Source organism: Ostrea edulis, chromosome 7 (genome assembly GCF_947568905.1).
Source record: "Ostrea edulis chromosome 7, xbOstEdul1.1, whole genome shotgun sequence".
Taxonomy (NCBI): Eukaryota; Metazoa; Mollusca; class Bivalvia; order Ostreida; family Ostreidae; genus Ostrea; species Ostrea edulis.
In genome coordinates this window covers 2,849,220-2,865,486 of record NC_079170.1, presented here as the reverse complement: position 1 = coordinate 2,865,486, position 16,267 = coordinate 2,849,220, and the positions used below count along the sequence as shown (strand labels likewise).

Below are 16,267 nucleotides of genomic sequence, written 5' to 3'. Positions count from 1 at the left end.
GATAATAATATTGAAGGATTTCAATACTTAATATATACCTAAAGCATATAATGTATTTATCCACGGTTGTACGTTTATTTTTAATTTTTAAAAAATTCTATTTATGTTTTCTTTAACATCATTACAGCTAAAATCCGGAAGCTAAACTATATATGGTATTGAATTCATTATTTGATATCTATATGAATTTTCTCAGCCAATGATTCTAAAACGTATATTGTCACCTTGAATGTTTAATATATGAATCATAAATGGAGTGATTGATTTTTATCTTGCTTAACGTCTCGATCGAGAATATTTCACTCATATGGAGACGTCACCATGACCGGTGAAGAGCTTTTAAATTTAGGCTTATGCTCGGCAATTACGGCCATTGAGCAGTGAGGGTTTTTTAGCTTGCCACACCTACCGTGACACGGGGCGTTTGTTTTTAAGGTTATCTCCGAGGACCCGTGGTATTCACACTTGATGCCGAGCGTTTAGCAATTAAACAGGGAATTAACAAAATGGAATACAATGTAGTGATATCATGCTTCAATAGCTCTCTAATTCTAATGTCTATTATCTTGGATATCAAATAAAACTAAGTAATATTTTGTGTTTAGCGAGGAGGGGGATTATTTTGCATCAAGCTCTGAGTTCACCGCTCTTTCAACAACTACAATTATTTTCATAATGACCGCTTTAAATGTAATCCACTGCACTACACCATATGCTCATATGTTAGATATTTCTACACTATGAGTGATAATTGATAGTCATAAGTAATTGGAACATATTTATATGAATTGATATTTTGTTAACAAAAAATAAATAAACTATTAAAAACATATACGAAACCCGGCTTGATTTAAAGTCGCAATTTAGAAACGCTTTAAATTAAATGTTTGTGTTTAGCATGTAAAAAATTCAAATAATCATAAAAACCGGCATACATTTCCAGTATCTACACGTACGACTATTGGTATATGTGTACATATACATGTACAAATAAACAAAAAACAACGATGACAGCTGAATCATGCCCAATTGAGCAGAATTTTGGGAGATGCAATATACCCTTGCACTCTTTTAAAACTTAATCTTCTAAATGTGTGAAATACAATGCCCCTGAGAATGTTTACTGTCAAAACACGGGTGATACACAAAATCAGATAGATAAGAACGCGCACAAGTTCAGTAGTTGATATATATTAAGTTGAATACAGGTGAACAAAATCGGAAGAAAAAGAACCATTATTAAAATATATGTAATAAACACTGTAATTTACTGATTTTTCCTTTCAGATCGGAACTTTCTATTTCTCTGTTAGTGTTAATTACAAATAATTGTTTCTACACAAGGAAATGTTTATGAACTCCAGATGAAGGAGCTTTCAGTTTTATTGTCCTCGGTTTGCTTGGCAAACCACTGCCTACTTTCCAGACAGAATAAAATTCCGATAAATTTTCACCCTCTCTGGACAGACAAATAGCTCTTTTTCTGCTTTAAAATCAACAGCTTTATGTTCTCCTTCAAATATACTGTCTTTCCTCGATTCCTAAAAATAGCTTCTTTAACAAAACGAATAAAGCTTTCGGAAAGTATCTTACTTTTTCATTAGATTTAATATACGATCCCGATAGTTTCCGAAGCTACACGATAAATGATTTTCACGATAAACGGAAAACCTGATACACGCAAAATACGATACACGATAGACCTGATAAATGCAAAACACGATAAAAAATGGAAAACCTGATATAGGATAGGATACACGCTCGATACAATAGGATACACGCACGATACGAAAGGATACACGCACGATAGAACACGATGGGAATGTCAAGAATAACGTTGCGGGTACTGTAATGCGTGGATTCGAGACATTGATATTGAGGTTAGAATACATAAAGAGACAGTGATTGATATTCCAACTCACTTCCATATATGCATACATCATGGTATTTGAGATATTGATATTCGAGATATCAAAGTTCAACTTTATTTTAGTAAATGTTATTGCTTATTTTTATCTAAAATGTCACTCAGTGCTTATGATATACCTTTGGACTTTAAGGAGCTTGAAATATACTTGCAGGTGGCAGCATGAAGGAGACCCAGGTGATGATACCTGTTGATGTATATATGATACCTGTTGATGTATATGCAGCTGATGATGTCGACATAGAAATTAATTCTGTTGATCCAAATGACAAGGTACAAAAATTCAAACTTGTTTTATTTTCTAGCGAAATAGTTATATAGGTCAATGTGATGTACCCTTAACCCCATGTATATAGAAAATATAAATACATTGGGTACTTTCATTAGTGTTATGTGAAATTTTTACCTTAGCCTACATATATTTGGCAGATTGAATATTCATGGGATTAGCATAGCAACTAAATCAACTGAGTCATGTCCAAATTTCTAATTTTAGAGAAGTTTTGACTAAATCTACCTAGCTTTTAGATTTATTACTAGTTCTGTATCTAATATGTTTTGAAATTCTACAGGAAAGAGATGGCCTCCCTGTTGTCTTGGTACTTACAGGCTTTAATGTAAAATAAAAGGTTAGTAGCATATATTTGTGTTGGTCTAGTGATGGGTAAAAGTAACAAAGGTTAGGGTTTTGCTATAATCATTAGGAATTCTACTTTTTACAGTTTAACTTCTAAACTCTTTTGGGTTCATTGATTGAATATCTAAAAGTTATTTCTGTTTTGTGTAACAAAAACTAATGTTGCAGGGAAATCCTTTTTCTGCCCCGAAGGTCAAAATTTGAACAATATTGTCCATCCTGTAACTTTTCATCAACGTACCTGGAAATTCATGCATTTTTAAAAGGAATAGTCAATTTTGTACGGAAGCAGATAGGTGCCAGGGTATAGAATTAATATTTATTTAACTGGCGACCGCCACTTAATTTAACTGGCGGCTGCCACTTATTATCTGGCGGCCGCCATATACATTAACTGGTGGCCACCAGTTATTTTATCTGGCGGCTGCCACTTAATTTATATATGGGGGCTGCCAATTGCAAAAACAATGTAATTTGTATCACTGAGTGATTATTTTGGAAAGATTTAGAATAGTAAGCAAACACACAGAATCGTTTCTCAAAGTGTATAGGGACAGTCGGAGGAGAATTGTCTTCTACAATTGTTGACAAACAGAAAAGGAACCTAAATTGTATCTTTTGTCCAAACTTCGTACTCCTAAATTGGAGGGAGGGGGCTCCGCTCATCCTTAATAGGGGATCAAAGATTTACATACAAATATATAGGGAAAATCTTTAAAAATCTTCTTCTCAAGAACCACTCAGCCAGAAAAGCGACGATTTACATGAAAGCTTCCTGACATAGTGCAGATTCAAGTTTGTTAAACTCATGACCCCCTGCGGCTAGGATGGGGCCACAATAGGGGATCAAAGTTTTACATAACTAATAGATAGATAAAAATCTTTTAAAAAAAAATTTCCTTAAGAACCATTGGATGAAAGAAGTTTACATTTGGACGAAAGCTTCCTGACATAGTGCAGATTCAAATTTGTAAAAATCATGGTCCCCGGGGGTAAGTACAGTAGGGGATCAAAGTTTTACATACAAATGTACATTGTATAGGGAAAATCATTAAAAATCTTCTTCTGAAAATTCTCTCAGCCAGAAAAAATTACAATTACATGAAAGCTTCCTGACATAGTGCAGATTCAAGTTTGTAAAAATCATGGCCCCTGGGAGTAGGTTCGGGCCACAATAGGGATCAAAGTTTTACATGCGAATATATAGGAAAAATCTTTAAATATGAGCCAAGGTGACTCAGGTGAGCAATGTGGCCCATAGGCTCTTTTTTAACTTCTCTGAAACTACCTGGCCAATCTTTGTCATTCAAACTGGTTAGATTTGATATTTTGTTCATAGACTGTTGTATTAGCCTATCAATTTTCATAAGAAATGAAGGAAAAAAACTTAGTGGATGTAAATATGATTTGATTAGGATGTAAAATCATTGGTGGGGGTACCCATGAATTCCACAAAAATTGAGGTACAATAAATTCTAATGTTTCCACAGTATATATATGAATAAAAGCAATTTAGGCTGTATTTTTCAGGACCAATATGAGATAAATAGTGACTATTTATCTGGAGTTGTGCACAATGAGCCAAAATTATCCAGATTAGCAAGAAATGGCAGTTTATTAGAAGGAATGAACTTCCTACTAGTTGGATTTCCTTCAACTTAGGTAGGTTGTTAATTTATATTGTTATATTCAGTAATATAGTCTCACTGTATTGACGAATAGTCAACAATTGAAATGGTAGCCCATTCAAAAGATATTGACCAGTCAATATTTTTTATGGCGTCGAGCTTTGCTCGAACGGCATCTAGTCAGCGTGTACGACTGAATCAGCTGAAAAGTTTACGCGACCGAAGGTGTCAGACTATCGATGCTTCCGCGGAAAAATCCCGCGCTTTTTGTAATGGCGTATGAATATCTGTACTGTTTAATGATTTACGACATTTTAAAGTTGTTAATGAGAAACAAATGAAAATCATCACATTGATTTACTTTAACATATAAAAACTTTCACAAAAAATAAAAACAAATCAAATAAAAATTCCAATTTCAATGCGAACTACATTTGCAAAGTCACGTGATGTCTGAAACGATAGCGTGTCTAGACGAAAGATAGCGTGGGTTTTGTTTGTAAACATTGCGTGCTGTTGGCGAAATTTAAACTGAGAAATAGTGTATCGCGTATTATTTATGGTCATTATATTTTAGGGTAGGTAATGTTTATTTGACTGTAGCATTCTCAGTAGGGTATTAACGCATCTGTAGGTTTGCAAATCATTGGTCAACTCGGTATAGAATATGATTTATTTCCAAATTAGGGCCCTCTCGGGCATACAGCATACATGAATGTGCAATGACGATAAAAAGAAAAACAAAACAAGAGTAAAATCTGCACTATTAGTATGAGCAATGTTCATACATGAGACATTTGAACATGATAATACTTATTTGCATTATATGTAAGTACCACCGTGTATCCTAATGCAAAACAGTCAGAAATACACATGGGGAAAAAAAAATAAAAATATATATATATATTGGCACGTGTTAATGTTATTGTAAACAAACCAAGCGCGGAAGCATTCATTATTATAAGGCTTTCAAGTAAAGGTTTTTGTGGAGGTAAAAGTTACTGAATTAACAAATTTTTTTTTTAATCTGACTAGATTTTCATCTCTTGAGATGCTAACAGTGATATATACTACAAATGGTCCATAGTTGTTTACATTGTTGCACATATTTCTTATTAAAATTTTGGTTTAAAACTTATTTCTTGTTTTTATTATGTTATCAACAAGTACATGCAATGCTGCCCTTTACAACTATTAAAAGGAGAGTTCTCACAACAGTTGACTTTTTCACTAAGTATCTTAATGCACAAATTTTCAGTTCTTTGTGAATTACATCTGTGCCAAGGATTGTAGAGTACTCCCTTGGCTAGCAAAGATGTGTGAATAATTGAGAGCAATGGTTGATCACAAAAATATTCATTATTTAATAACATTAGATATTGTAAATAATCCTTTGAAAAATATTCTGAAGAAATGAATGGAATTGTAAAAAAATATATCTGTAATTGAATTTTTTTGTGAAAAGAACTACTGTACAGATGTATTAGAAGCATTATTCCTGTATGAAGGATAAATATTCTTGGTATTGCTTGAATTCAAAGCTGTATGTGTGTTTTTAATACATGTACAGCTAATCTTCGTTATCGGGAATATGTAAATAGAGTTGCCAGTCCAAACCACTTCTTTTTTGTGTGTGTGTTATCCTTGTTATCGCAAATCCTTGGATATCTCAAATTTAATTTCAGTCCTGTTGAATTTGCAATAACAAGGTGTGACTGTAGTCAATGGCATCAAAATATTCACAGGTAGAAGACTCTCCATTGAGATTTATATAAAGCTATATCTACTCTGTGTACATACAATAAGGGATGAAGCATTGATAAACTGGACAGTACATAGTTTCATTATAATTTTTGCTTTCTTAGCACGACGCCATTGTGGCCCTTCAGGCCTTTGATTTAATACTGACCGGAGAGGAATAATATGGAGATAATATTCTGATAATTTCAATGTATTGCATCCAATTCATAGATTCGTTGACTGACGTAAATAAACCTTCGCGAATCAAAAACAATGTGACATCATAATAGGTAATTAGTCAAGACACATAAACAATGGATGCACAGTGCAACGGTTTGCTCGCAGAATTAACAGATACAAGGATTTGTAAATGATTGATGAGTAAAGAACCAGCTAGTATGTCTGTAATATAATTCCTGTGAGTGAAGGAGTATTATCAGAGTCTGTTTGGGTGACAAGGATAATTTTAGAATGTGGATGACATTGATAATGTGAGCCCCCTAATCAGTGTTGCCCTCAATTTCAGTCAAGATTTGTATAATATGTTTCTCCCAATTTTTATGCCCCCCTTTGAAAAAGAGGGGGCATATTGTTTTGCACCTGTCGGTCGGTATGTCGGTCGGTCTGTAGACCATGTGTTGTCCGCTCAATATCTTGAGAACCATTCACTTGATGATAATGATATTTCATATGTGGGTTAGTTATGAGTAGAAGAGGATCCCTATTGTTTTTCAGGTCCAAAGGTCAAGGGTCAATCTACTCTGGATATAGGAATATAATGTCCGCTCAATATCTTGAGAACCCTTTGCTTGAAAGACATCAAACTTGGCACACTGGTACATCTTAAGGAGTAGATGACCCCTATTGATTTTGAGGTCATATGGTCAAAGGTCAAGGGTCAAACTGGGCATAGGAATATACTGACCATTCAATGTCTAGAGAACCCTTTGCTTGACAGACATCAAACTTGGTACGCCAGTACATCTTCAGAAGAAGATGACCCCCATTGAATTTGAGGTCACATGGTCAAAGGTCAAGGGTCAAACTGGACATAGGAATATACTGTCCGTTAAATATCTCGAGAACCCTTTGCTTGACAGACATCAAACTTGATACACTGGTACATCTTCAAGAGAAGATGACCCCTATTGATTTTGAGGTCACATGGTCAAAGGTCAAGGGTCAAACTGGACATTGGAATATACTGTCTGCTCCATATCTTGAGAACCCTTTGCTTGACAGACATTAAACGTGGTACACTGGTACATCTTCAGGAGAAGATGACACCTATTGATTTTGAGGTCGCGTGGTCAAAGGTCAAGGGTTAAACTGTACATAGGAATATACTGTCCGCTCAATATCTTGAGAACCCTTTGCTTGACAGACATCAAACTTGGTACACTGGTACATCTTCAGGAGTTGATGACCCCTATTGATTTTTAGGTCACATGGTCAATCCACTCTTGACATAGGAAGATATTGTCTGCTCAATATTTTGAATTGATGATACTACTCTCAATAAATGATGTGTGTGTGTATAACCCTTTTCAATTTTGCACCATGGGGGGCATATGTGTTTAACAAACATCTCTTGTTCCTTTAATTCTTGCAGTTCTTCCAGGTATATTTGATTGACAGTAATTCTTAAAATAAAAAAAATACATATAAAATAAAATATCATTTATTTTGCAATTGGTGACATATTTTAAAACAGATGTAATTCATCCGTAACTAATGAGCTAGTGATACTACAATAACAAGAAAGAAAAAATTTACAGGATTTTTTTCTCATTGTGCAACTGGTCCCATAATTAGTACCATACCCAACACCAAAAATATTGATATCCCCCCCGCCCTTCCCCCCAATTTTGAGAATGAAAATAACCAATTTAATCGCCATAAGCAGACTACAGTAATAGTGAAGTGTCAGGGACAAACAATTTATTTTAATTCATTATAAACAGAATTTATTATATATCTGATGAGTTTATAATGCTTTTCAAGACTAGGCAGAATGAAACTTACTGAGCTGTAAGCATAGATTCACCAGAAGTTTGTAATTATGAAACATTGTATGAATTGACTTAATACTAGCTACTTATTTAAGGAATAAACTGGAATAATACAATCTAGACTCCCATAGCTCTCTGTATTACGTGACTTTGAGACAAACCTATTTGTTTACTCCATTGTATGTAATTGAAAAATGGTGTCCCAAGTTGACTAAAACATTATATTGTTTTGTTTTGTTAATTACATGTATACAAAGTCTTTACTCTTTTTCTCATAAAGATCATTATCATTTATCCCTTAACTAGGCGTTTGATGACTCGGCAATCCAAGTACTCGTACCATGTCCTTACAATGACTTATGTTAAACCCTGTATATACAGCAATTAGTTTGACCTCTAAACAGCAATTTTTTTTTTGCATAAATATCTGGACATTTGAAAAAGCACTTTTCAATTTATGTATTGATACAAAGAAATCATGTAATCAATCTGTGTTTGAAGGATATATTGGGGGATAGCCTATCTTAGTCAATAAATATAAATGGCAAATTGCAAGTCGGACACCTGGAACATTGTTTGAGATATTTTTTTTATGCAGTTAATGTTCAGAATTATCTTGATTTATTAGTGATGAAATTTCCCGTGAAACACTTTGTAAAAGTGTACAAAAATTTGCATGGTTACATATAACATAACCAAGGTGTGCATTACCTGCCAGCCAAAAATACATTAACATACTTTTATATCCCATTTGTTTCAAGAATTGTATTAATATAGTTGATGAATCAACTCCCCTTATACCATTTTGTAAGTAATTTTTTACAGCATAAAAGCATCTAAAATTTAAAAAATCAGTCACATGTGCATTAATTAAAAACTAGTTTTTAGATATAGATAACATTTCTGGAGTTAGTATAGTTTCAGGAATAAGGAAGCCCTGGAGACTAGTCTTGGACTGTTTAAAAGGGATTCCCTGTCTTGTGTGACTTTTTTCTTCTTAGCTTCTTGAATGGTCACATAAGACTGTGAGTCTAGACTGTAGTTGTTAATATTAGAATAAATGCTATTTGTTCATATGATATAAAATCCCCAATATCTTTCTGTTTTGACATTATTTTTTTCCATTTGAATGGCTATGGGTACCATTTCCAATTGTTTGAAAATAAATCATGTTTATAGCATTTCGTTTAACAAATATTGCTAAAATTTGTTTCATATTATTTCTTCATCAGAGGTTAAGGATTTGATTACTATTCAGTCCCAGGAGATGCCAATCAGCAGTGAGTCCATCATCATCATTCCAGACGGAACGAATGAGGAAGTTAAGGCATGTCTCTTGCAAGTCCTAAAACTGAGTAAGTTTTAAATCATAGATATATGCTAATTATGTCCTATTTTTATCATTAGGTATTGTTACTATGTTCAATTTTGATTGTCTGAGCTTTGTCAGATTCAAACACAGGGGCTAAGCCCGTTTTGGGCCCAAAGTCTGTGATACCATGATAAATATAGAGAGGGGTCTAACTCTGACCCAGATAAAAAAACTAACCACTTGGTCCAAATGCCAAAAAAATCTTAAACTAGGTACGCTATGCGTAATTTGTCGTTTTACTTGCATAGATTAATGTTTAAATACTTGCATACCAAAGAACAAAGTACGATTGTACACATAAAATGGCCCAAACATTTTCTCTCTATAAAATGTGTCTGGAATTAACCTTAATCAGCGTTTTAAGAAAGTAAAATATATGTCAGGTATACTATGTCAACAAAATCAGAAGGATATTCCTAATTGAATAGCATACTTCGTTCTTAATGAGTTCCTCATTAATATTCATAACTAACCGAAAACGAGGCTATCGGGTTTATCGGGTGTTGTCAACATATACAATATGGCGGAAAATATGAAAGCGTCTAACAACTCGACCCGAGATTTGCAGCTTATTCCCGACGGTATAACATTCGGATTTGTAGAAGATTCCATCAAATCGACATCTTCAAGCCTGGGACAGAAAGAAATAACAAAGGCTACAAGTATTTCAGTGAGAAATACATTTCTGATATAAAAGGTTGGTAGATCGATCGATCGATCCCTTAGTCACTAAGTTAGTGAGTCTTACTTTCACTAAAGTGTTTGGTAACGTACGCTTCGTAGCGACAATTATTTTGCATTTAAAGGTTTAGATCTTCAAGAACAAGTCACGTATAAATTTCTGCTTTGCCAAATTTCTCCTACACCCTAATTTATAACCAAATATTGCATATGTGATTATGCAAACAGCTTACCAGATTACATTAAAATGCCTCTGGAAAATCTTTTTCAAAAATCTTTTGCATTCCTATTTGTGCAAAGAAAATAATAATGAACTTTTCAATTTTAGAAACTGTCAATATATATATAATACATAATGTACATTGTCAACTAAGAAACAATGCAACTAACTTGAAAGTAGATCTATATAGCATCACAGTTTATCAGATACTCCAATGTGTACAAATTGTATTAATTCTGTTGAAAATGCCTACCATTACTTTTTTTTGTTTATCCAAATTATACACATTGCAGAAATGCATTGTTGCAAGCCATACAAAATATTACAAATTGCTATTATCCAACAACCTACACTTGAACTGCTGTTATTATAGGGTAGTCCTAATCATGGAAAAAAGAATTAATATAAAAATATTTGAAGCATCACTGCAACTAAACGTTTCTACTTCTACTATTGTTTTCCTCTTTCATGGTTATTTTCTTATTCATATATTAGATCTACATATGTACATGTGACAGGAGAATGTACATGTGACAGGAGAGGGCTGAAATAGGCTATGCCTGTTGCCCAATCTCATTCACGTATTAGTGAATAAAATATTGTTGTTTTTTTTTAATCAGGGTACTGTATATAAAGCATAAGTAGAATAATGATTTATCGTAGAAGAAATATTGTTGATTGGGTTGTTGGCTTCACAAAAAGGCTCAGTAAGCAAAATAAAAAAAAGTTTATATGCCAATATTACATATATGTATATTTATATTAAAAATGTACGAGAGTCTACATATTATGTACAGGTATATATATATATATATATATATATATATATATATATATATATATATATATACATGCATTACATATACATTATGGTTTTCAATCTCTTTTTTACAAATGTATGAATATTCTTGAATCCCAACTTTTGGTATGAGGTGGATCAAATCTGTTTACCTTTTTATGATTTACAAATAGTTGTCATGATTGAAAGGTGTATGCAAATAGATTATATACAATAATGATATTTATGACTATATGACAGTATACATATTCCCTATGCATAGTCCCTTGGTACCTTTAGTTGTTGATCAAACATATCTTACTTAATTGCAATGTTTATATGCCCCATTATTTGGCAATAAACTATCTGTATCTGTATATAAAGTGTAAGTACTCTCAAGGTGAGATCTGCCATGCGTGCAGCTAACCAGATACCTGGAAGGGGTCCCACTAGTGTGGATGTTACCCGGAATTCTGCACAGAAATAAAAAGGAACCGACAACAACAACTCTCCGGGCGGTGTTGGGTGTTGGGGGGGGGGGGGTGTTGTTACCCAATATATTTTTCATTTGGATTACAAAATAACAAATAATATTTGAATTGTCAAAAAGGTGACTCTATGTGCCTGTACTTACATAGAGCAAGATCCTGCAATTTAATTATTCCTCCCCACACCCCTCCAAACACTATCCTGTTGCATCATTAGAATGGCTCTAGCGGATTCTGATAAATGTATTTATATCAAGTATTTTCAGTACTTCATTTTTTATTAGGGAGAGATTTAGAATAGGCTGTGCCTCTGCCCAATCTCATTGATTTTGAATAAAATATTTTTTATGTGTGTACTTTCAACATGATCAAGTGACTGCTTTTCTCTCAAAGATACGTAATATTGTTTGTACATACAATATATAATTGATTTCAGGATGTTTGGATACTAGGATGCATCTATCAGTATATTATGCAGTTATTTCTGTACATGTTTAGTTTTTTGGGTTCACATTAGATTACAATTAAGTTGTTCATGATTATATTTTGTTCAGAAATAATATGAAATCTAATGTTCTTATGAAAACATAGAAAATTTACAATTGATTTTTCTTTACTCTTTAGTGTACCCAACAGACCTTGGCTGCTTGATACGAGCTAAATCCTATCGCTCACAAAGGAAAAATGAAGCACCACATGATGTAGAGGTATACATGTATATTCTTTTCAATGTCATTTGATAAGGGGCAGGATCAAAAGATCAATGTCGGTTAAAGATCTAAATTCAAATAATTAAAGGGAAAGAAGGAAAAAATCCTGTAAGTTTCTGCCATTCAAAATGGATTATATTTTAGTGGAAAAGGATGAGTGACTGTTAAAACCACAAAATAATATTACATTTTAATGAACATCTAATAGTGTTAATGTGTGAGTAAACAATAGAAAAGATATAGTTTTATTTATACTTATATGTTCTTACTTGTTAATTGATTAGTTTCAGGATTCATCATTTAGTTTGGGGGGGGGGGGGTCTTGGTGAAAACTATGTGAATTTAGTTTTTTGTCAGACACTAAACTTTTGATCTCACCCAACTGTGAATTTTTACAGGTTTCACATTTTATTTCATTTGATCATTCTCATCTCTCAATTTAGACTTATTACTGTATATCAGTTATATATCTTTTGAATGTAATGAGTGTCTTATGTTATGAGTTCAGGGAGTAAATTTCTAGCATGACACATATACTGTGGTTCATGATAGTTGCACAAGTTACAAACCAGAATTATGCTCTCTGAACTAACAAAATAAGACATTCATTTCATAAGCATGCATAAAAGCCCTTATCTAATTTCATGTAATTGTAATATTTTTAACAAAATTTTCAATTTTACTATACAATGTATATATGCATGAGGTGCTTTGTAAGAATTACTGGGAGTGTTTTCTTTTACATGTGTGTACAATATTTCTCTATAATGTTATTACAGGTTGTAATCAGGAATGGTCCATCATATGACAGCAAAGCCAGCAACTGTTCTTGTGCCATTGGATCTGGAGGATGTTGTGGACATATTACTGGTCTGCTATATTCGATAGCCCACATGAAGACAACTGGAATGTCAGCTATTCCATGTGATGTGGCCAAAACATCCCTTCCACAAACATGGCACATTCCAAGAGGTGAGAGGATTGCTGGGTCAGTGTCCGATGATGTCACAGTCCAAGGATATGACCCAAAATTTCCACAAAGACAGACCAGAGGACTAAGATCTACTCTGTACAACCCAATTCCATCTAGTGCAGAGAAACTTGATGTTTATAAATTGTGTGAGAACTTAAGTGTAGTGGACAAGACATGTTTATTTCTCTCTAATGTCTCCTTAAGTGCCCAAAATAAGGATGTGGATACAAGATTTGGCAAATTCCCTAAAGGCTCTCCACTCGCCACACAACAAAAACTTCACAGTGACTATGTATTGAGTATTTTGGATGCAGGGGATTTTCCAAATATACCCATGAAAAATCACATGGATAACGAACTTCAGGTAGTCCTCAACTACAACAAGAGCATCCAATTCCAATCATTAACTTTATCAGAGAATGAATGCTTCGAAATAGAAAAAAGTACCCGTCTTCAATCCCAGGATCCAAAGTGGCACAGGATTCGAAAGGATAGAATCACTGCATCAGTAGCAGGGGACATCATAAAAAGAAGGAAAGGTAACTTGGGACAGCATACAAATAATTCTGTAATATATTTAATCAAGAAATGATAAGTAACTTGCCATATTATATCCTATAGTAATTTTCCCTGATTTACACCAATGAATCAAATTTGATAGTTATCTGTATTACACCATGTGTATTGTTACTATTGAAATGAAACAGATGAAATTTAGAACGATAAGAATTCTAATTTGATGATCTTTATGTTTATAATATGATGGAAATGTAGTTTTACTTTTCAGAGTATGGTCCACTAGTTGAAAGACTACAGTCAACTAGAAAGGTTGTGACCTCTAGCATGCGACATGGGATAGCCTGTGAGCCTCTTGCAGCAAATGCCTATGTTGAGGTATATAAAGACCTAAATTTAATATTTCTCTCACAATAGTTAGACCGACTTGCTAAAAACAAATTTCATTTCAATTTACTTTTCAGAAAATTGATGATAGCTGTAAAATGTTTTAAAAGTTTAATTTTCATTCAAATTTTTTGTCTTATAACTTCAGAAATGTCAGATAATATATGGATCTACTTATACAAGTATATCCTAATGCAAGTTCTAAAATTTGTTTTTAAAAAGTTCAAATTTCATTTGCAGAAAATGAACAATGACCTCAACATCTACCCTTGTGGATTAGTGGTGAATCCTTGGTCCCCATGGTTAGCTGCTACTCCAGACCGCAAGGTGTATTGCCCAACACTGAACCCCAAATATGGACTCCTGGAGATCAAATGTCCAGTGAATCCTTTGTCAGAATGCCAGTACCTCACCAAGGATGAAAATGGATACAAACTCAAGGAGAACCATGCCTATTTCTTTCAAGTCATGATGCAAATGGCAGTGACAGGAATGGAATGGTGTCATTTCTTTGTGTGGACCTCAGAGGAGAGCCATTTGGAATTGATTTGTTTTAATATAGACACTTGGAAAGTAATGAAAGCAAAGCTTGATGATTTCTTTTTCTACCATTATTTGAATTAAATATAATTGCTATTCAGCTATTTGATACTTTATTTTTGGTCAAAGCTTAATATATTTACTAGTAAATTACAAATGTACATGTTGATTCTTAGGAATTATATTATTACGGCAATACATGAGCAAATTCAGATGGCTGATAAAGACTTTGTTCGTTTTTATGGAATACTGGTTTTGACTGTGGAGTATTTGACTCATTTAGTGACCTTGACATTAACGATGACCTTATTAACCTTGACATTAACGAGGACCTTATTAATAAACTTCACTTGGGGATAAATTGCATCAGAATTGACCTCCCATACAAGTTTTATGGAAATATGCATATTGCTTGACTTACATATAATACATGATTAAGTAATATAAATATTTAGGGTTACTTTGACCTTTACATGTACATGATTTTGAATCTCTTAACTGACCTTCCTGCAAGTTTCATGAGAATGTGGTTCATTAATGAAAATGTAACTGACAGGCAGGCAAACAAAAGTGATTCCTTTGTAAAGATACTTGTGCATTACTTCAAGGAATCTACTTAGACCAATCTTTCACTAGAGGACCTTTAAACAATGTTAGCAAATTTGCTACTGTCCACAACTGGTTAATAGTACCAACCATTGATAAGGGTATAACACTATCAAAGAGATGGTACTCTTTGACCCGACGGATGTGTCTTTCCACATGTATCCTCAATTTTGCAATGATTTGTGTTTGTTCTACTTCTTGCTTTGTGAACTGGCCTTGACTCATAAGAAAGGGTGGGGTGTTGATTGAGATTCGAGTACCCTCTAAAACTTTGTTAAGAACAAAGCCTTTATCAGCCATGATAGAATCTCCACTTTCCAAAAGATCTATCAAACCACTGAGTTTTGTTATCTCAACATCTGACATAGACCCTGTAAACAAATTAGAAACAAAACTTAGAGCACCATGAGGGGCTATGCCCACTAGACCTTTCCATATGTATGCACTTTTATAAGAGGAATAACATTTAGAACCAAGTGCAAGAGACGATGGTCTTTCTGTTTTGATCTCAGTACAATCAATGATGACGCGGGTATGTGGGTAGAGCGATTTAAATGACTTTGGCATTTTTTCATCTATCTGTTGTCTACTTGGCCATATGTTGATGCATCCCAATGCAAAGTATAAGAAATTTGCCCAGGTTATAATCTTCCTACTAACAGTTGAAACATGACAATTAAATCGAATGGCAAGATCTTGTTCCATAAGCCCACACTTCAGTCTACACAAGAACATAAAAAATTCATCAATGAGTAACATGTTTCTTTGCCTTCCCACAATGCTTTGCTCATTTACCTTCTCATTAGCTTGGTAGTAATAACTATGCAAAGAATTAGCTGCTGGTTTGACATAATCAAAAACTGCTGTAAACATTGACAAAGAAACAAAGCCAGTGTAAATAAAAAAGAATCATGGCATTGTCAGCAGAAAATCTTTGCACCCCAAATCTTTCTATTTCAATTTTGTCTTTTAAACCTCTTATTTCATCTTCCCTTTTCTTTAATAGTTCTTCTAACTCCTTAATGTGCTCACTCTTCTTCTGTAATTCCTCA

At 33.6% G+C, this 16,267-nt stretch overlaps 1 long non-coding RNA gene and 1 pseudogene across 1 annotated transcript in view; one reads left to right on the top strand and one right to left on the bottom strand.

Moving 5' to 3' along the window:
- LOC130047668 (uncharacterized) overlaps positions 1-16,267 on the bottom strand; it is a 129,690-nt gene that overhangs the window by 35,467 nt on the left and 77,956 nt on the right. The gene's annotated exons all lie outside the window — the stretch shown is intronic.
- LOC125673612 (uncharacterized) lies at positions 9,735-14,713 on the top strand (annotated as a pseudogene).